This window comes from Petromyzon marinus, chromosome 32 (assembly GCF_048934315.1).
Source record: "Petromyzon marinus isolate PM22_M1 ecotype Great Lakes invasive population chromosome 32, UKy_Petmar_22M1.pri1.0, whole genome shotgun sequence".
Lineage (NCBI taxonomy): Eukaryota > Metazoa > Chordata > Hyperoartia > Petromyzontiformes > Petromyzontidae > Petromyzon > Petromyzon marinus.
In genome coordinates this window covers 14,374,939-14,397,207 of record NC_133698.1, presented here as the reverse complement: position 1 = coordinate 14,397,207, position 22,269 = coordinate 14,374,939, and the positions used below count along the sequence as shown (strand labels likewise).

The window sequence follows — 22,269 nt, the reverse complement described above, 5'->3', positions numbered from 1 at the left end:
TGTGTAGCGCCGATAATGATTATTTTACGCTTATTACGTGTGTTATGCTAATGGTAAGTCACTGATGATAATGTTGATGACGGTGATTATTCAATGATCAAGATCACGAAGTACGTTTATTTCATAATAATGCGTACGTTTATTTCATAATAATGCGTTGGTATTAATACGAGAAAACAACTCTGAACCGGTTTCCACATTCAGTGTCTCATCGGCGGAATTAAATGCAATATTGTTTTTCCTATAGTTTCACCACTATCATTTGAGTGTCTGTCCACAGCAACGCAGCCGGGCGGCAGTGGGAGCTGCGCTGCACGTGGCAGCTGCGTGGAGTCACGCGATGTGGATCGCCTCCCATTAGCGCCGGTTGGCTACGTACGGTGCGAAATAAGTTCAACATACGTGCGTGCGTACACTCGTGGAGGCAGCAGCGAGTTGGTGGATCACCGCACTAACGTTGTGGGTGTTGAGGAGGTGCCATACCCTGGCTCGCTAGGAGAAGGCAGGCGAGCAAGTGGACAACTCGCCACCTGTGTCCATCTATAGGGGATAGAGTGTTGCCCCCTCGCGCAAGGCGTGGGTTATCTCCGTGTGCTCCGGTTTCCTCCCACGTCGATAACACACAGCTCATCCTTCATTAGCTGAACTTACGAGTGGGGGGGGGGGGGTAGCGAGTGGGGGGAGTAGCGACTCGCAAGGAGTGGGGGGGGGGGGGGATGGCGAGTGGGGGAGGATGGCGAGTGGGGGGGGATGGCGAGTGGGGGGGGGAGGTTACGAGTGGGGGGGGGGGGTAGCGTGGGGGAGTAGCGTGGGGGGGGGGTAGCGAGTGGGGGGTAGCGAGTGGGGAGGGGAGGTGTACCGGGTGGGGAGGGGGGACAGCGAGTGGGGGGGTTACGAGTGGGGGGGAGGACAGCGAGTCGCAAGGAGTGGGATAGGGGGGGTGTAGCGAGTAGGGTGGGGAGGGGGGACAGCGAGTGGGGGGGGGGGGGTTACGAGTGGGGGGGGGGGTAGCGAGTGGGGTGGGGGGCGAGCGAGTCGCAAGGGGTCAGCTTCTCTCTCTTCGGTCTCTTTGTGCGCTGTTCCCCGCCGCGCCACATCCACAGTTACCCCCCCCCCCCCACCACATCCACAGTTACCCCCCCACCACATCCACAGTTACCCCCCCCCCACCACATCCACAGTTACCCCCCCCCCACCACATCCACAGTTACCCCCCCACCACATCCACAGTTACCCCCCCCCCCCCACCACATCCACAGTTACCCCCCCCCCACATCCACAGTTACCCCCCCCCCCCCCCACCACTGTGCGCGCCTGCCGTGTTGTCTGTGGGAGTCGTCCCGCCGTAGGGGTTTGTTTACTCGCACACTGAGAGGAACCCCCCCAATACCTCCCCAATACCTCCCCAATACCTCGCCAGCATCTCCCCAATACCCCAGTAGGTCTTGGGGCCGAGAGACGCCCGTGTGGGGCGTTGCGCAACGGTGACAGCTCCCCCGGGGCCGTGACTGCTTACGGAGATTGGCAACAAAACCTCTTCCTCCTCTCGGCTCCACGCGCAGCGGGTCGCTCCTGCCCACTTACATCCTCTGTCCGTACAGAAAGTTTCACTACCCCCGCTGTTATTGTTATGTCCAGGACAAAGGTGGGGGCGGTTGGCGCGCAGCCGCGGTTCTGGGATCACTCGCCACTGATGTTATCCGTGGCCAGAATTTAATAAAACTTAGTTGCGCTAACCACTGCGCCACCGCTCCATCGCTGTCAATAACGAAGGTGGTGGAAATTTTCCACTATGATTCCCCAACTACGGTATATTAATACAAAACTATCAATACACCTACACCGAGAGTATTTTAAACTATAAATGGATACATTATGAGTTCTAGATTTGAAGCTTTCGTGACTGCAAGGATACTCTTTGGTTCTATTCGGTAAAGTCACGTAGGTAAAAATAATTATGAGTTGTTAGAACAATACTCCCAAAACAATAATTGTATTTATAACTTACAGTGTATGCAGTGGTGCTATTTATTAATTTGAGTCGTGATAACAGTAATTCGAATGCCTTCCTGCGGATCCAAAGAGTCACGCAGCTCGTGTGTGTGAGGCGATTGGTGGCGCAGTGGTTTGCGTCCCATGTGACGCGAGTTCGATTTGCGCTCACGGCCAACATCAGGAAATCTCAACCGATCCTGGGGAGGGGTGGAGGAGAGGGGTGAGGTGGGGGTGAGGTGGGGGGTGTTTAAGGGGTGGGGGGAAATGTTGGAGGGTTGAACGACTGGGCCAGACACTCCGCCCTGTCACCCCCTCGCACCCCTCCCCTCTAATCCCTCCCTCCTGACCCTTCCCCTCTCACGCCTCCCCTCTCAGCCCTCCCTATGCACCCCTCTTCATCTCATCTCTCCCCCTCCCTCGCACCCCCCTTGTCCCCCTCCCCTTATCCCCCTCCTTCACTACCCCCCCCCCCCCCGTGAATGGTGTCACTGCAACTCGGAGCAATTGCGCGGAGCAGTAATGCAGCGATCATCGCGAGGTGCACGCACACGCGCGTGGCCGTGTCTGTGTGCGGCTGTGTGCGGCTGTGTACAAGACAAAGATCCCCCGTGTAGCCTTAACAGACTGTTGGGGCAAGTGCTGTTAGCGAGCACCTATGAAGGCCGGCGCGGCACACGAGGGGGTGGGTGGCCAGCACCACGCCCGTCCGCCTTTGTCTCCTCAGTGGCGATGTTTACACACCGCACCAGGTACTCATTTAAGGCTGAATCGACCTAGAGGAGGCCCAGGACCGGTTGAGATAATCGTCACTGATGTTAGCCGTGAGCGGGAATCTAACTCAGATGGTCCGGTTCGTAGCGCAGCGCGCTAACCGCTACCCCACCGCTCCTCGCGGCTGTGTCCACACACTTGTGTAGGCGTGGGCGTAATGGTAATTGCTCAGTTGTGTTATAAGGCAGAAATGATGGCTAATGACAATCCTTTGTTAATTAAACTGCCAGGCTATATTTAGGTTAAGGGTTGTCCCGCTGGGTCGATCGTATTGTTCGTTACGTGCGTGCGCGCCTCGGTGTGCAAGCTGCGTGAAGAGATCACCATCATCGACAGCAACAAGCGCCGTTCGCCACGAAGGGGCGGGGACGTCACCACGGCGCTCGTGCCAAGCTAGGTTCACCTGGAGGCCACGTGAAGTGCCGAAGGCTGGCTGATAGGAAGTCGCGGGACATGCCCGTCAGATGCCAAGGTGAACAGAAAATAGCTCCGACTCCAGGCCACACAGCTTCACCAAGGCCAGTCCACCATCGTGAAGGTCCTTAATGGTTGTGAGCAGAGAGTCAGGGACCCCGAAACCACGGAGAAAAACGCAGAGCCCTGGCCTGTTGATGGTGTCGTAGGTCTTGACCAGGTCAATAAAGCAAATACACAGGTCCTGCTGAAATTTCCTACACCGAAGAGATTATCTGCCACATACACACACCTCCCACACACATACCTCCCCACACACGCACCTCCCCACGCACACCTCCCCACACACACCTCCCACACACACACCTCCCACATCCCACACGCGCACCTCCCCACACACAAAACCTCCCACACACACCTCCCACACATCCCACGCACACCTCCACACACACCTCCCACACACACACCTCCCACACAGACACACATCCCACACACACCTCCCACACACACACCTCCCACACACCTCCCACACACACCTCCCATACACACCAACCACACACCTCCCACACACCTCCCACACACCTCACACACACACCTCCCACACACACCCCTCCCACACACACACACACACCTCCCACACACACACTCGTCTTGCCTGGGGACTCAAACGCAGTCAGCCCGTCGTGGTTCTGGCCTCGCCGCCAGCTCGCCCGCCCTGTCGTCTGCAATAGGTGCTCGCTGACAGCGTTCGACCCCGCACAGCGCTGCTGCTACCCCGTGCGGACCTCTTGGGCTCGCTTAGCGACTGCGCCACCTAACTGGCCATTTAGCAGCGCTCAATTAATATCAAGCCTTGAATATATTTAAAGCCGCGGGTATCAAGTGTATGAAGCCAATGAAACGCTATCCGTAGGCTATGTAAGGTGTATGTGTAAGCCTTTACATATATACACGTGTATCATTATATATAGAGGCACGACGAGAGACAAACACAGAGACAGGCACGTGGAAGACAGGAGAGACACTGCCTTTTACGATGCCTGCCTATTTGTGTTTTTACACGGCTATCTCTGTCTCCGGGTGTCTCTCTCCGTGTATATCTGTGCCTCTTAATGTAAATGTCCCTGTATGTCTGTGTCCGTCTCCGTGTCTCCGTCTGTCTCTGTACACGTCTTTCTTGCTCTGTCCTTCAATCTGCCCCTTCGCGTCTGTGCCTGTCTCTCTGCGTCCCTCTTCCAGCATCAGTCTGGAGCGGTGGGAGCCACTCTTTGGCAGTGTCTGTCCCAGTGTGTTTCTGTTTGTCTCTCTCTGTGTCTCGAGGCATGTCCTCCTCGGCGTCTACACAGCGCTCCGCTTCGTGTGAAGTCGATGAAGGTGAGAGGCGTGGGGGGTCGACGTCAGGGACAGCGGTGATTGCCCACCACGAGAGCTGGCGATGGTGGAGGTGCAATTGTAGGGAGCGGTGTGCGCAGTGGTTCGCGCACTGCACGGCGAGTCTGTGTTCTTGATTCAACCAATTATTTGCGCGATGCTGCTGCGTTGGCAGTGGTGCCCGATCACAAATAACAAACAAAACAATCCTCAAACGTTCGTCAAAAAAATCTGACCTTTTAAGAAAAAACATACAATAACCGACGTTTGGGGAATACTCCTTCATTGTACATGTGCTATGTGTTAAGATGTATGCTTACTTGAATTTGCTTCATGGCCACGGCTAACATTAGTGGCGAGTGATTATACCTCCTTCACCAGCCTGCACTTCTGACCAGCGCGGTGAAGTATGGTCAAACAACCTTCCTGGCCGAAATTGCGTGGGGAAGCCTTCGTACAGTGGTGGATTGCTGCTGCTGATATTTTTGTGAGTTAAAACATTTCACCGGGAAAGACCCTCGACATGGAATCATGTCATAAGCGTGTCGAGGGTGTAGATGAACATGCACACACGCACACAGCCAACACGTGCACATACATCTTGAATCTATCACTTTTCTGCCGTTTCGCTCCACGTGTTGTGATGTACTTCGATTAGATTCCTGAGAAAGAACGTGGAGAAAAACGTCGGACATCGTGCCGAACAACGCGAGGAACAGCCCGAAAAGCATCGGAGGTTGACACTTAACGAGGTATTCCATACTCAGGGACTCTCCGAGTGAAATATTCGAATGTCCGGCTGCATTGTGGCCGCGTGTCGAAGATTGAGGCCCCGCGAGAGGCTGTAACACCCACCCCCATCATCCTCCCCCCACACACAAACAACAGAACTCAGGACGCAATTTCTGGCAAGGATTCAATTCATTCCCCTCGCTTCTGCCGCCGGCTGTCGGTAGGAAAAAGACGTAGCGTCTCAGCGCCGAGCTAATTTTTCAGCGGCAGCCTAAGGGGTCCAAAGTCGAGACTCGGGGAGCCAGGATCAGGGTCTGGACTGCCTCCTTCTCATGGATCGGGCGAGGGCTCAAAATAAACCGATCGGTAAGATTTGTTGTCACACCGCCCGCCCATCACCGATGTGTTTTGGGGTTTATTTGTGGTCGACCTCACAGAGCGAACTTGGGTTCCGGTCTCTGAAGCTAGGTTCGTTCGATGGCCGCTTCACAGCCGCTCGCCCTCACGGTCCGCACGGACCCAGCCGCGCCACAGCTGTGCGTGGCTATGGAAGGTGGGGGGTGTGCGTGGGAGATGTGTGTGTGGTGCGTGGGGGGCATGGTGGTGGGAGGAGGTGTGTGTGTGGGAGGGGCGCGTGGGAGGTGTGTGTGGGGTGCGTGGGGGGCATGGTGGTGGGAGGAGGTGTGTGCGTGTGTGTGGGAGGGGCGCGTGGGAGGTGTGGGGTGCGTGGGGGGCATGGTGGTGGTAGGTGTGTGCGTGTGTGTAAGGAGGGCGCGTGGGAGGTGTGTGTGGGGTGCGTGGGGGGGCATGGTGGTGGGAAGAGGTGTGTGTGTGTAGGAGGTGTGTGTGGGGTGCGTGGGAGGTGGGAGGTGTGTGCGTGTGTGTGGGAGGGGCACATGAGAGGTGTGTGTGGGGTGCGTGGGGGGGGCATGACGGTGGGAGGAGGTGTGTGGGAGGGTCGCGTGGGAGGTGTGTGGGGTGGGGCATGGCGGTGGGAGGAGGTGTGTGAGGTGCGTGGGAGGTGTGCATGTGGGTCTACCTAGAGAAGACCCAGGCCCGGCTCAGATATTCGTCAACGATGTTGGCCGCGAACGTGTAATCGAACTCGGATCGCCGTGTTTATAGCGCAGCGTGCTAACCACTGACCCACCGCTCTCCACGTGCGCACACGTGGCCACACGTATGTCCACGTGCACAGGGCACCCACGGATCAAACCCATGTCCTTGTCTTTTGGGTAGCGATAGTGTAGCGGTTAGCACTCTGCACTACGAACCCGGCGACCCGGTCGACTCAGTGTCAAATGAGTATCTTGTGCGATGAGTAAACATTGCCACTGTGGAGACAAAGGCGGTCGGGCATGGTCCTGGACAACCACCCCTTCATGTGCCATGCCGGCCTTTATAGGCCCTTGCTTTCGGTATTTTCCCCAATAACCTGTTAAGGCAAAATGGGAGCTATTTATGTACTTATCTATGCGCGCGCGTGTGTGTGTGTAAAGATACGTTTGCACGTTCACTACATCTTCGCAAGGAAATGTACACCACGGTGAATTTGATAACGTGATATTATATAAATATACTCACATACTACAGGTATCATTCTCATCCTAACAAAAGATAATATCCGTCAGATACTCCTGGGATGACTGCAGTAGCGATACAGAGTGACGAGGAAGCGAAAGACTGACGGGGAGAGATTGTGGCTGGAGTGAGCCAGCGAGCACCGGGCCATCAATCAATCACACGGACTCTGTGCGAGCGAGCCCGACTCTGCTGATGATGATGATGAGACAATGTCGGAGGTCCAGAGTTTTTCTTGTGTTGAACCCAATGCTGCGGAAATTATCCCATCCTGCAAGGAAGGCCGTGTGGCTGCAGGGATTTGTAAAAAAATACAACTTGTGTATTTTTACGCGGAAACAACAGACGTGTGAAGAAGGCGAATTATCTACCTATTGATTGTCTTGGAAATGCAGCCATGACTTATCGATCCATCGATTAAAATCGATTCTCACGCTCCCCACCCACGCGGGAGAGGCCGCTCTTCATGGTGTGCACGCGTCAGCCGATGGGGCCCAGGCGGCGAGTCTGCCGCAAGGTTGTTCGCCGTTTCTTCGAGCTGTGAGTGAGCAGCCCCGCGTGCTTGTCTCGCTCACACATCTCCTGCTGCTCAACTGAGCGTCGAGAAAAAATGAGCTTACTTCCTGTTTAAAGCCCTGCACAGCCAGTGGTGGAAGTTCCTCATTCCTCTGGCGCGGGCGGGTCTATCCAGAGGGCAACCACCGTTCACTTCCACACAAAGTGGTCCCCATTATATCGACCCCGGAGGGAGGGATGATGGGCTGAGTCACCGCCCCCCCGCCTCCCCCAACCAAGATTTGCTCGCCGCTCGCTTCCCCGTTGAGCCAGCTCTGGCCAGGTGAACGTTTTCCACTTCGGTGAGGCGAATACCTCCACACTCCATTCGTATGTACGTATGCATGTTGAACTTATTTTGCACCGTACGTAGCCAATCGCGCTAATCGAAGGTGTGGGGAAAGGACAACTAAACAAGAAATCAGTTCTAAGCAATGAGTTTTCAATCGAGATTTACAAGTTCAAGTCACGTGGCAGACAGCATCACGCCTTGGCAGAAGCGGACAGAGGGAGTTTGGACAGTTGCAGTGATGATGAGGGGGTTAAAGATCGTTTGGCTTAGGGACCGGGTTTAGGTGGGCGATAGGGTTATGGATATCAGGTCACGGATTTGATTGGAGATAGAGTCGACTATCACGTGCAGGGCTAGGGCTATAGGGTTGGAGTTGGGACTATTCCTGCCCGCCACAGGCTTCATTAGCTCACACCGCAGCCGAATTAAACGGCACGCAAGCGACACCTCAGTGACGTCACCAGAGTGCACAGGGTGATGGCTCTTCGAGAATTAGTCGCATTGCTTTTTTTGTTCCCATTAATGGAGCTTTCAACCCCGCGTCAGACAGCCGAGAGAACGAGCAGGGGGGGGCGCGTGTGCAACCACGGCCCGGTTCTCGTGCGCGGAGTGCGATGGATTGGAGGCGAGATACGCAGCTCTATTGGGGTCGAGCAGTCGCGCTGCGGGGAGCGCGCAGTGGGCATCCACGGAGTGCGGCAGAAGCCTGGATTCTCGGCGAGGCGTGGCCGAGCAATGACCACGACCCGCACGGCGCGGGGTGGGGGAGGGCAAGGCCCTCATCCAGCAGTGGATTAACAGAAGGGGGGGGGGGGGGTGGCTGTCGAGACCCCCCGCCCCGCGAAGCGCCGCGGGTGTCCCCCACTGGTCGCGTTGTGGTCGCGACATTTTCCGAGCCATTACCTCTGCCGCCTCTGTCGCCGCCAGAATCCTAAGCGCTCCTCCTCCTCCTCCGCGTCGCGCGGCCCCAGAATAATGATGACGGCGGCCCCTACAGCGGACAACGGGCTAGAAATAAATAAATAAGCATCTGCACATTTAGATTTGTTTTTATGTATTTGGAATATACCCGGCCCTGAAAAAAACCTGAAGTCGTCCACGTCAAGTTGTCGTCATTGTGAGTGATGAGCTCCATCCACTGCTGGATGAAGGCCTCCCCACGCCGTCGCTCATCCGTCACGGCTCAGCGACGCCACAATCCGTCTCGAGCATGCTCACGAGCCCATTTCCCCGCTCCATCTCCTCGGGGCGCCTTCTCTTCGTTGGGTGCCATTCCCCCATCGCCAGTCTGGCACGACGGTTGCACCTCCGATTAGCACGGCTGGCTACGTACGGTGCAAAAGAACATACACAAATACAACATACATACAACATACATACAACATACATACATACACACGTTAGCCCTCCACGCTTCATGTCCTGGCCCAAGCTGACTCTTCTCCAGTCATGCGGTCTCTATCCGCCTGTGTTCCCCAATCCAAGTGTGCATCTCTCCATACTTCGTTATGCACTTTTCAGTTGCAGTTCTCTTCGTAGAGCCGTCACACAATGATGAAGATTCACCAGGCTCCACCCTATCGGCTGCAGCTGCTGCAACTAGTATATTTATACAGATATATAGATAACGCGTATCTCACATTTTTTACGAACGCGTTGGCAGCGACATTTGTGGACAGCCTCCCACGCAATCGCTCTCCCTCTCTCACGCATGAGCTGCAATTAACGAGCAACCAATTAAGTTTGCGCCTCTCATCCTCGTCCTCCAGCTTCTCCACCACTCCCTACACCGCCCCCTCCCCTCCTCCTCCACTAACCACCTCCACCACCCCCTCCTCCGCTCCCTCCCCACCCCCTCCTCCACGAACCACCTCCTCCGCCCCCTCCTCCGCCCCCTCCTCCTCCACGAACCACCACCCCCGACACCCCCCCCCCGACACCACCCCCTCATCCGCCCCCTCCCCACCCCCTCCTACTCCACGAACCACCTCCACCACCCCCTACACCACCCCCTACACCACCCCCTCCACCTCTCCCTCCCCCTCATGGTGCCAGCTGCGTTCACGCATGCCAAGTAGGGGATCATTTGCTGAGTGCGTTGTGATCAGCACCCTAAATCCTCTGCTGCGCACGACTCGTACTCTTTGCTCTCTCTCTCTCTACTGTGCTCTCTCCCCACTCTCCCCCTGGGATGTGGCCATGAGATGCACGTACAGCCGTGGGTTCCCTGAATCAATCAGTGTCGAGGTTTGATAGCGAACTCCCTCTCGTGTACGTGGTGGTCGGGTTTCTCTGGCGACTTCGGCTCCCGTCCACGTGTGAAACACTTCTTTCACGGCATTCGCGACTCACAATCCCGAAAGAGCAGACTCCTCTGGAAGAGAGAATTGAGACTCAAGAAGGCTGTTCTCATTGGAATGCGTTTGTACACAGTTTCTGGGGACAGGCCCAAAGCCCGAAACGTCTAGTCGCCGGCAACAAACGGCAATATTAAAATACTCGTAAATGGATTTTGGGGTTAGGCCACGTAAATGATCTGACCAAGTTTTTGTCGTAAGACCCTCAACCACCCGGTACAGCCAAACGAATTAAAACGTCACGCGGGGTGTACAAGCAATGAACAGCGGGCGAATTATTATTACTGTTTCAGCTCACTCGCCGTTAGAGTTCAAGAACCATTCTCACAAAGCACGGGCAGCGATTACATACGCGACGACGTTTGGCTTGAAACTGCGTCAAGCATCTTCAGGACACACTCTAGGAAGTCAGAATCATAATGTCAGCGAAGATCCACGTGTTAGGTTGGGGAGATCAACACAGTCGCCATCACGACATGTGCGACAGTGAGTTGGTCAAGGTATCGCTCATGTTTATACGACGCCTCTTGATTCACAGAGCGCTCGCACCTCAAAACAACGCCATCACCATGACGGTGTTGGGAACAGCAAACCGTCATCCAGCAGTGGAGACAGACCTCCGTGGGATCTCTTCTCGCAATGTTTTCACCATCCGAGATGTATCTCCTGCGAAAAGTAAGTTAATGTAAATAATAATATTAATAACTTGCGGAAAGTACCCGCCGTTGTCCGGGTCTTAAAAAATATTTAAAAACTACTCTTAAAAATCTAACAGCAGTGCGTACTGACTGTGGTGGTACCTGCTATGATTACAGCAGTGCATACCGACTGTGGTGGTACCTGCTATGATTACAGCAGTGCATACTGTGGTGGTACCTGCTATGATTACAGCAGTGCATACCGACTGTGGTTGTACCTGCTATAATTACAGCAGTGCATACTGTGGTGGTACCTGCTATGATTACAGCAGTGCATACTGTGGTGGTACCTGCTATGATTACAGCAGTGCATACTGACTGTGGTGGTACCTGCTATGATTACAGCAGTGCATACTGTGGTGGTACCTGCTATGATTACAGCAGTGCATACTGACTGTGGTGGTACCTGCTATGATTACAGCAGTGCATACTGTGGTGGTACCTGCTATGATTACAGCAGTGCATACTGTGGTGGTACCTGCTATGATTACAGTAGTACATTCTGACTAGCAGCATTTATCGACTCTATAGCACAAAGTACTCACCTGGCAGAGTAGCGTGGTGAGGCCTAATCCCGTGCAGAGCCTCCGGCCTCGCCTAGATTGTCCAGCCTGCCGAGGTGGCACCTTGGCAGGCTGGGGCTGGGCTGCTACCCCTGACACCCCCCCCCCCAGCCACGTTCTGCTTTGCCGCTCTGCTGTAATATCTACGGCCTATAGTGGTAGCATCTAGCGACTGTATAATAGTAATAACTACACGCTTCGGGGTGGGGGGGACATCACACAGTGAAGAATTAACGTCAGCGTTTACTGTATTTTTATAGCATTTCTAACGCGAAAGAAAATGTCCCCCTGACTCCCACCGAACGCGTGCGACTTGGCATGGGCCTACCCCCCCACCAAAGGCGTGCGACTTGGCATGGGCCTACCCCCCCACCAAAGGCGTGCGACTTGGCATGGGCCTACCCCCCCACCAAAGGCGTGCGACTTGGCATGGGCCTACCCCCCCACCAAAGGCGTGCGACTTGGCATGGGCCTACCCCCCCACCAAAGGCGTGCGACTTGGCATGGGCCTACCCCCCCACCAAAGGCGTGCGACTTGGCATGGGCCTACCCCCCCACCAAAGGCGTGCGACTTGGCATGGGCCTACCCCCCCACCAAAGGCGTGCGACTTGGCATGGGCCTACCCCCCCACCAAAGGCGTGCGACTTGGCATGGGCCTACCCCCCCACCAAAGGCGTGCGACTTGGCATGGGCCTACCCCCCCACCAAAGGCGTGCGACTTGGCATGGGCCTACCCCCCCACCAAAGGCGTGCGACTTGGCATGGGCCTACCCCCCCACCAAAGGCGTGCGACTTGGCATGGGCCTACCCCCCCACCAAAGGCGTGCGACTTGGCATGGGCCTACCCCCCCACCAAAGGCGTGCGACTTGGCATGGGCCTGCCCCCCCCACCAAAGGCGCGTGAGTTGGTACGGTCGTCAGTGTGTCATAATAAATACATAGAAGGGAAGCGCACTAAAATTGCTAATTAAACAAATTGTAAGTTCACGGATGTGAAAAGGAATAGCGCTTGCTCACCGCGGGGCTTACGGCGTGGTACCTGGCTGTTTTTTTTAACGTAAACCCCACCGATGGAGAGGCAAATCATTCGCAAGCACGCGAACACACAAACCTAAAAAAACAAACCCACATACATTTTTTTTATTTTTATGTATATAGATACGTGATAATAACACAGATGGTTTGATTATGATACAAACTAACTTACGTGCACCGCGTGCGTTAATGAGTCGAGGCACCGTGTTCTGGAGAAACAAGCAGTACGGTGGTGGGAGTGGTGAGCAGGAGGAGTGGGGGAGAGAACAGGGATTGCTCACTTGTCAAAATAAGAGCAAAAATTAAAAAGCGGAAAAAAATCAAATGAGGATAAGAACACATCTGCACTTGTCGCTCCGAGCAGATGGCTGTGATTATAGAGCGGGTCAGGGATCTAGAGGAGGGGAGGATGGGGGGATGCGTGGGTGTGGGGGGTGAGGATAAAGGTGACACCCCCCTCCATCGCTCCCTCCCCTCCTCTCACACTCCACCCTCTCTCACACTCCACCCTCTCTCCCACTCCACCCTCTCTCCCACTCCACCCTCTCTCACACTCCACCATCTCTCACACTCCACCCTCTCTCATACTCCACCCTCTCTCACACTGCACCCTCTCTCACACTCCACCCTCTCTCCCACTCCACCCTCTCTCACACTCCACCCTCTCTCCCACTCCACCCTCTCTCACACTCCACCATCTCTCACACTCCACCCTCTCTCATACTCCACCCTCTCTCACACTCCACCCTCTCTCCCACTCCACCCTCTCTCACACTCCACCATCTCTCACACTCCATCCTCTCTCACACTCCACCCTCTCTTCCACTTCACCCTCTCTCATACTCCACCCTCTCTCACACTCCACCCTCTCTCACACTCCACCCTCTCTCACACTCCACCCTCTCTCCCACTCCACCCTCTCTCACACTCCACCATCTCTCACACTCCACCCTCTCTCACACTCCACCCTCTCTCACACTCCACCCTCTCTCACACTCCACCCTCTCTTCCACTTCACCCTCTCTCATACTCCATCCTCTCTCACACTCCACCCTCTCTCACACTCCACCCTCTCTCATACTCCACCCTCTCTCATACTCCACCCTCTCTCCCACTCCACCCTCTCTCGCACTCCACCCTCTCTCACACTCCACCCTCTCTCACACTCCACCCTCTCTCATACTCAATCCTCTCTCACACTCCACCCTCTCTCATACTCCACCCTCTCTCATACTCCATCCTCTCTCACACTCCACCCTCTCTCACACTCCACCATATCTCACACTCCACCCTCTCTCACACTCCACCCTCTCTCCCACTCCACCCTCTCTCACACTCCACACTCTCTCACACTCCACCATATCTCCCACTCCACCCTCTCTCACACTCCACCCTTTCTCACACTCCACACTCTCTCACACTCCACCCTCTCTCACACTCCACCCTCTCTCACACTCCACCCTCTCTCACACTCCACCCTATCTCATACTCCACCCTCTCTCCCACTCCACCATCTCTCACACTCCACCCTCTCTCCCACTCCACCCTCTCTCACACTCCACCCTCTCTCCCACTCCACCCTCTCTCACACTCCACCCTCTCTCCCACTCCACCCTCTCTCACACTCCACCATCTCTCACACTCCATCCTCTCTCACACTCCACCCTCTCTTCCACTTCACCCTCTCTCATACTCCACCCTCTCTCACACTCCACCCTCTCTCACACTCCACCCTCTCTCACACTCCACCCTCTCTCACACTCCACCCTCTCTTCCACTTCACCCTCTCTCATACTCCATCCTCTCTCACACTCCACCCTCTCTCACACTCCACCCTCTCTCATACTCCACCCTCTCTCATACTCCACCCTCTCTCCCACTCCACCCTCTCTCGCACTCCACCCTCTCTCACACTCCACCCTCTCTCACACTCCACCCTCTCTCATACTCAATCCTCTCTCACACTCCACCCTCTCTCATACTCCACCCTCTCTCATACTCCATCCTCTCTCACACTCCACCCTCTCTCACACTCCACCATATCTCACACTCCACCCTCTCTCACACTCCACCCTCTCTCCCACTCCACCCTCTCTCACACTCCACACTCTCTCACACTCCACCATATCTCCCACTCCACCCTCTCTCACACTCCACCCTTTCTCACACTCCACACTCTCTCACACTCCACCCTCTCTCACACTCCACCCTCTCTCACACTCCACCCTCTCTCACACTCCACCCTATCTCATACTCCACCCTCTCTCCCACTCCACCATCTCTCACACTCCACCCTCTCTCCCACTCCACCCTCTCTCACACTCCACCCTCTCTCCCACTCCACCCTCTCTCACACTCCACCCTCTCTCCCACTCCACCCTCTCTCACACTCCACCATCTCTCACACTCCATCCTCTCTCACACTCCACCCTCTCTTCCACTTCACCCTCTCTCATACTCCACCCTCTCTCACACTCCACCCTCTCTCACACTCCACCCTCTCTCCCACTCCCCCCTCTCTCACACTCCACCATCTCTCACACTCCACCCTCTCTCACACTCCACCCTCTCTCCCACTCCACCCTCTCTCACACTCCACCCTCTCTTCCACTTCACCCCCTCTCATACTCCATCCTCTCTCACACTCCACCCTCTCTCACACTCCACCCTCTCTCATACTCCACCCTCTCTCACACTCCACCCTCTCTCACACTCCACATTCTCTCACACTCCACCCTCTCTTACACTCCACCCTCTCTCCCACTCCACTCTCTCTCATACTCCACCCTCTCTCACACTCCACCTTCTCTCCCACTCCACCCTCTCTCACACTCCACCCTCTCTCACACTCCACCCTCTCTCACACTCCACCCTCTCTCACACTCCACCCTCTCTCATACTCAATCCTCTCTCACACTCCACCCTCTCTCATACTCCACCCTCTCTCATACTCCATCCTCTCTCACACTCCACCCTCTCTCACACTCCACCCTCTCTCACACTCCACCATATCTCACACTCCACCCTCTCTCACACTCCACCCTCTCTCCCACTCCACCCTCTCTCACACTCCACACTCTCTCACACTCCACCATATCTCCCACTCCACCCTCTCTCACACTCCACCCTTTCTCACACTCCACACTCTCTCACACTCCACCCTCTCTCCCACTCCACCCTCTATCACACTCACCCTCTCTCACACTCCAACACAACCACCCGATCTAACTAACAGCACCTCTCTCCACTCCACCATCCTATATCACACTCCACCCTCTCTCCCACTGACCCAGCTCTCACACTCCACCATCTCTCACTCACCATCTCCCTCTCAAACCAGATCTTCAACTCCGACCACCCTCTCTCCCACTCCACCCTCTCTCCACTCCACCCTCTCTCCCACTCCACCCTCTCTCACACTCCACCCTCTCTCCCACTCCACCCTCTCTCCCACTCCACCCTCTCTCACACTCCACCCTCTCTCATACTCCACCCTCTCTCACACTCCACCCTCTCTCACACTCCATCCTCTCTCCCAATCCACCCTCTCTCACACTCCACCCTCTCTCACACTCCACCCTCTCTCCCACTCCACCCTCTCTCACATTCCACACTCTCTCACACTCCACCATATCTCCCACTCCACCCTCTCTCACACTCCACCCTCTCTCCCACTCCACCCTCTCTCACACTCCACACTCTCTCACACTCCACCATATCTCCCACTCCACCCTCTCTCACACTCCACCCTCTCTCACACTCCACCCTCTCTCACACTCCACCCTCTCTCACACTCCAACCTCTCTCACACTCCACCCTCTCTCACACTCCACCCTCTCTCACATTCCACCATCTCTCACACTCCACCCTCTCTCCCACTCCACCCTCTCTCACACTCCACTATCTCTCCCACTCCACCCTCTCTCACACTCCACCCTCTCTCATACTCCATCCTCTCTCACACTCCACCCTCTCTCCCACTCCACCCTCTCTCCCACTCCACCCTCTCTCCAACTCCACCCTCTCTCCCACTCCAGACTCTCTCACACTCCACCCTCTCTTCCACTCCACCCTCTCTCCCACTCCACCCTCTCTCACACTCCACCCTCTCTCATACTCCACCCTTTCTCACACTCCAGCCTCTCTCACACTCCACCCTGTCTCCCAATCCACCCTCTCTCACACTCCACCCTCTCTCACACTCCACCCTCTCTCATACTCCACCCTCTCTCACACTCCATCCTCTCTCCCACTCCACCCTCTCTCCCACTCCACCCTCTCTCACACTCCACCCTCTCTCCCACTCCACCCTCTCTCCCACTCCACACTCTCTCCCACTCCACACTCTCTCACACTCCACCCTCTCTCATACTCCACCCTCTCTCACACTCCACCCTCTCTCACACTCCACCCTCTCTCCCAATCCTCCCTCTCTCACACTCCACCCTCTCTCACACTCCACCCTCTCTCACACTCCACCCTCTCTCACACTCCACCATATCTCCCACTCCACCCTCTCTCACACTCCACCCTCTCTCACACTCCACCATATCTCCCACTCCACCCTCTCTCACACTCCACCCTCTCTCACACTCCACCCTCTCTCACACTCCACCCTCTCTCACACTCCACCCTCTCTCACACTCCACCATCTCTCCCACTCCACCCTCTCTCACACTCCACCCTCTCTCACACTCCACCCTCTCTCACACTCCACCATCTCTCCCACTCCACCCTCTCTCATACTCCACCCTATCTCACACTCCACCCTCTCTCACACTTCACCCTCTCTCACACTCCACCCTCTCTCCCACCCCACCCTCTCTCACACTCTACCCTCTCTCCCACTCCACCCTCTCTCACACTCCACCCTCTCTCACACTCCACCCTCTCTCACACTCCACCCTCTCTCACACTCCACCCTCTCTCCCACTCCACCCTCTCTCACACTCCACCATCTCTCCCACTCCACCCTCTTTCACACTCCACCCCCTCTCACACTCCATCCTCTCTCATACTCCACCCTCTCTCACACTCCACCTTCTCTCACACTCCACCCTCTCTCCCACTCCACCATCTCTCACACTCCACCCTCTCTCACACTCCACCCTCTCTCACACTCCACCCTCTCTCCGCCGCGGCTCCCTTGAGCTCCCCTACCCAGCTAAAGGCTCCCACGCGCTGCGTTGCTCTCCCGTGGGCGAGTCGCCGCGCCCGACGGCGCCTGGTGTCCGGGGGCTTTCACTTTGCACCACGAAGCAACCCGAGTGTTTGAGTCGCCGCTGGTGACGAGGGGAGGTGGACAATCGTCGGAGTTTGTCCCACAGACCCGTAACGCCAGGAGGAAGGGGACGAGGGGTAGGGAGGGAGAGGAATTAGGAGGTCCTTCATTTAATCCTCGACTCTTGTAGCGCTCAAAAGCCGAGCCCGCTCCTTATTTTGTCGATATATCCGACCTGGCGAACCACGTGAGATGGGACATCTCGCGTGCGAGGGGGACCACCTGTAAACTCGCCTTCGTGCTCTGCGATTCGCGCGATTACGCCGAGCTTCCCACACCAAGTCCGCATGTCACGTCCACGCTGTCCGTGGACACCGTCCACACGCTGTCCGTGGACACCGTCCGCACGCTGTCCGTGGACACCGTCCACATGCTGTCCGTGGACACCGCCCACACGCTGTCCCTGGACACCGTCCGCACGCTGTCTCTGGACACCGTCCACACGCTGTCCGTGGACACCGTGCACACGCTGTCCGTGGACACCGTCCGCACGCTGTCCGTGGACACCGTCCGCACGCTGTCCGTGGACACCGTCCACACGCTGTCCGTGGACACCGTCCGCACGCTGTCTCTGGACACCGTCCGCACGCTGTCTCTGGACACCGTCCGCACGCTGTCCGTGGACACCGTCCGCACGCTGTCCGTGGACACCGTCCGCACGCTGTCCGTGGACACCGTCCACACGCTGTCCCTGGACACCGTCCACACGCTGTCCCTGGACACCGTTCGCACGCTGTCTCTGGACACCGTCCACACGCTGTCCGTGGACACCGTCCGCACGCTGTCCGTGGACACCGTCCACACGCTGTCCGTGGACACCGTCCGCACGCTGTCCGTGGACACCGTCCGCACGCTGTCTCTGGACACCGTCCACACGCTGTCCGTGGACACCGTGCACACGCTGTCCGTGGACACCGTGCACACGCTGTCCGTGGACACCGTGCACACGCTGTCCGTGGACACCGTCCACACGCTCGCCACCGTTGCAAGCGAGACGTTCAATCCCAAGGGATTTTCTAGGCAAGAATATTCAATGATCATAGAGAGACGCGTGTAGCCGTATGCCTGTCGGTGTGTCTACTCGCTAACAGTACTTGTCCCCTCCAGTTTGCTAAGGCTATACGGGGATCTTTGTCTTTCTCAGTGTGGCAGTGCGTACCATGAGCGATTGAATGACTGAGTAGTGAGCTTACATCCCTCCCTTGCCTGGCCTTTTGTAATCCCTTGCTTGGAGATATCGCTTTTCTTGGACACGTGGTGAGCGAACCCGGCTCGTGCTGGCGGTATATTTCTAATGCGCACCCCATCCCTGCACACATCTGATCACTTATCTTGGCGTTTCCCCTCTGTGCGACAGTGTTAGCCCCGTCGTCCCAACTCGATGCCTCGCTCCATCACGGCATCTGACCCCTCGGAGCAGAGGATGAGAGAAGAGTCAAGGAGGTGAGGGGAGAGGAGAAAGGAGAAGAGGCAAGGAGAGGAGAGAGAGAGGAGGAGAGAAGTGGCAGGAGATGAGGGGAGAGGATAAGGGAAGATTACCGCGCCCAGGTGACTTTCGCCAGTGGCGGGGCGAAAACTCCGCTGTTGCAGTTCTACACGCGGCGCTCGACAGTTCGTGCGGCCCGCGATTGCCGGGACACCTCCTGCTAGACCGCTCCACGGGCTTCAGTGAGCGTGGACTCATTGGAGAGCTCCTCATGCGTCGTTATGGGAACGAGGTCGATCTTTAGAGAAACTCTTTCACCTTTGGTCTGATAGTTTGTTTTATTCATTCAATTCCCCGAAGCACGAGGGATGATCGACCAGGCCCAGGCAGAGTCCCGCGCGGTTCGCGTCCTGCGCCACGCACCCTGCTGCCCGATTTATATTTCTGCTCACGGCCAACATCGGTGACTGAACCAATACTGAGCCTCACCCAAGTCGACCCTTTGTGCTGTGTGCGTTGTGGTTATTTGGGTCGATACTTGTGTGTTCATATCGGTGCGTGCGGGTGAGCACAGCACGAGAGGCGGTGTGTACGGCTTGGGGTATGGGTTGGTTGCCAAGTGCGGTTAACGTTTGAGCCAATGAACTCCATGAGAGTGAGCGGATATCGCTTTAGCTCACAGATCTCTACGACAGTGAATTTTGGAGTCCACTCCCCGTGCTCCTCACCTCCCCTCCGCTCTCCCCCGCCCCTCGCGTCTCGCCTGATTTACATGCGAATTGACTGCACAATTAAGAAGTGAATGGACACCTAATACAGTGGGAATGAATGGACGGTGTCTAATTAATGATCGCGAGGAATGGGAATCTATTATGGAAATGTGGGAAGCTTGGCGTGTGGAGACTGTCTGTGTGCGGAGTGCTGGAGCAGTGGTTAGTGCACTGCGCCAATATTTGAACTGATCTTTTGTTTCCCAATAGGTCGACTCAGCCTCAAATGAGTACCTGTTGCAGAGTATAAACATTGCAGGACGCCAATTGAACAGAGCCCGAACACGTATTAGGCCCTTCCTGTCGAAATAAATGAAATCTGATCTAATCTAAAAATCTAATCAGCACTAGGAAGACAAAGGCGGCCGGGCGTGGTGCTGGCCACTCACCCCGTCGTGTGCCGTTCCGGCCTTCACATGTGCCCGCTATCAGCACTTGAATGTCCTCTCACTCGCATACAATTTCGCATCTTCTTTGACTACGTCGTTCAAGAAGCTTCCCATGACTGTACTGGTGGAATTTCCATCTGGTACAGCTGTTACAAAGGGAAGATGATCAATGTACGGATGTAGTCAAGGGATAGCTCCCTTTTGCTATGTTATGTATGTTGATGATCTGGTAATTGCTTCTCACTCGGAGGAGTTTGAGACGCTACTGTTGAGCCTGGAACTTGCTCCTTAAGAGATGAGGCATGACTACCACCCACCACCACAACGCGTCTGCCTGAGTATTTTGCCATCAAATACTCCACTCTCCATGAGTGATGGGGCAGTTGCCAAGAGAGAGGTGTCCGAACATGAGCAGTGTGCGTATGACCAGCTGCAGTTTGGCAACGGAGATTTCACTCCTCATCAGTCGAACGGCATAACGATGTGTGGAAGCGACATGGCTTGTCACTCCATACAAAGCGCCAGATCTTCTGTTCCACAGTTAGGGCTCTCCCTTCTCTCCGCTTGCGAAACGTGCAGCACTTTAAAGGAACGTCGACGCCAGTTAGTGGTTGCTGCTGTTGTGTGCGCGGACATTAAATCAGTGAGCACACATATCATACATATGTAATAATCTGGTCAAATATGTGTCATGAGACCCTCCACCCACCACATAGCTAAATAGATAAAATAGTTGCGTGTACACCGTTTAACGGGCCACGTATAAGTGTCAGCTGACCGGTGAGTAAACAACTCTTCTCACATCCAAACTGAGCAGTTCGATACTCGAAGTTTTGCTACGCTAATTATTTTCAGTTCCAGGAACTTAGAACAAATCCATGAAATTAAGTTTAACTTATGAATAAAATATATAAATTGCTACAGGAAATTGCCCTTCTGTGTAGCACATTGGTGACGGATATCTGCAGCGCCCCACGATGGTTTGAGCAAGGGAGAGGATTTAAAATTCGAACTCGGCAAGGAATACGGGGAGCTCCGTCCCCTCCTCCCCTCGTGGGCGCGGGAAGAGCAGCCACGCGTGTCCCATAAATCCTCACGACGGTGACGCGCGGAGACAGAGGGCGCACCGCAATCCGTCGCTGTAAACCAGAGGTGGGAAACCTTTTCCTTCCCGAGGGCCACATAAAACTTTCAAAAACCTTTATGGGGCAACCACACAGACCGCGATCGCCTCTTACTGCAAAATGCCATGCAAGTGACAGAATCGGCTCAGTGCGGGAATCGAACTCTGGTTGCCGGGTTTGCAGCGTAGTGCGCTAAGCACTACACTACCGCTCCCCACATCTACAGTACACACACATGTAAACTCATACACGTACATACGCGTGCACGCTTGCATATATAAGAATTGCATACTCGCGCAGAGACACAGTACACTCTGGCGCACCTTTTAACATAGACACATACATACAACCAAACAGATGCATCATGGGTCAGATTCGCATACACACGACACGGCCCCAACACCATTTACCTTGCCCATTTGCCCATTGCTGGCGATGGGCAAATGGGCACGCATTTTCCAAAATTGGACGAAAAAGGAACATTCGCTCAGCATTGTACAAAACAATCCACACTCTTATTCTTAGTTTTTTCGGTAAAGTCACGTTGAAGAGAAACAACAAAATAACAAAATATATATAAAACAATAAAAAATTCTCACGACGTTTCGACGTCGAAACGTCGTGAGAATTTTTTATTGTTTCGACGTCGAAACGTCGTGAGAATTTTTTATTGTTTTATATATATTTTGTTATTTTGTTGTTTCTCTTCAACGTGACTTTACCGAAAAAACTAAGAATATGAATTACTGCAGTCACGAAAGCTTTAAATCAAAATCCACACTCTGTTATCACGGAGTTATTATCATCGTGATTCCGCATGTTTACCTAGGAAACACTGAGTCTCAAAACTGTTTTCAGCAGGGTCCTGCCAAGTTATCGTAGTGGGGGTGGGGTGTGCTGCTGCTATGTGATTC

At 55.1% G+C, this 22,269-nt stretch overlaps 2 long non-coding RNA genes across 2 annotated transcripts; one reads left to right on the top strand and one right to left on the bottom strand.

Moving 5' to 3' along the window:
- The first annotated feature begins 3,628 nt into the window (after window positions 1–3,628).
- Window positions 3,629–21,916, top strand: LOC116937328 (uncharacterized). The gene is made up of 4 exons (XR_004401965.2): window positions 3,629–4,554; window positions 5,210–5,303; window positions 10,607–10,743; window positions 19,004–21,916. It is a non-coding gene; the product is annotated as an uncharacterized LOC116937328 (long non-coding RNA).
- On the bottom strand, window positions 4,773–15,535 carry LOC142929649 (uncharacterized). Its single transcript, XR_012945840.1, has 3 exons — window positions 12,538–15,535; window positions 10,618–10,734; window positions 4,773–9,036 (listed from the first exon to the last, which is right to left on the bottom strand). It is a non-coding gene; the product is annotated as an uncharacterized LOC142929649 (long non-coding RNA).
- Window positions 21,917–22,269: the final 353 nt, after the last annotated feature.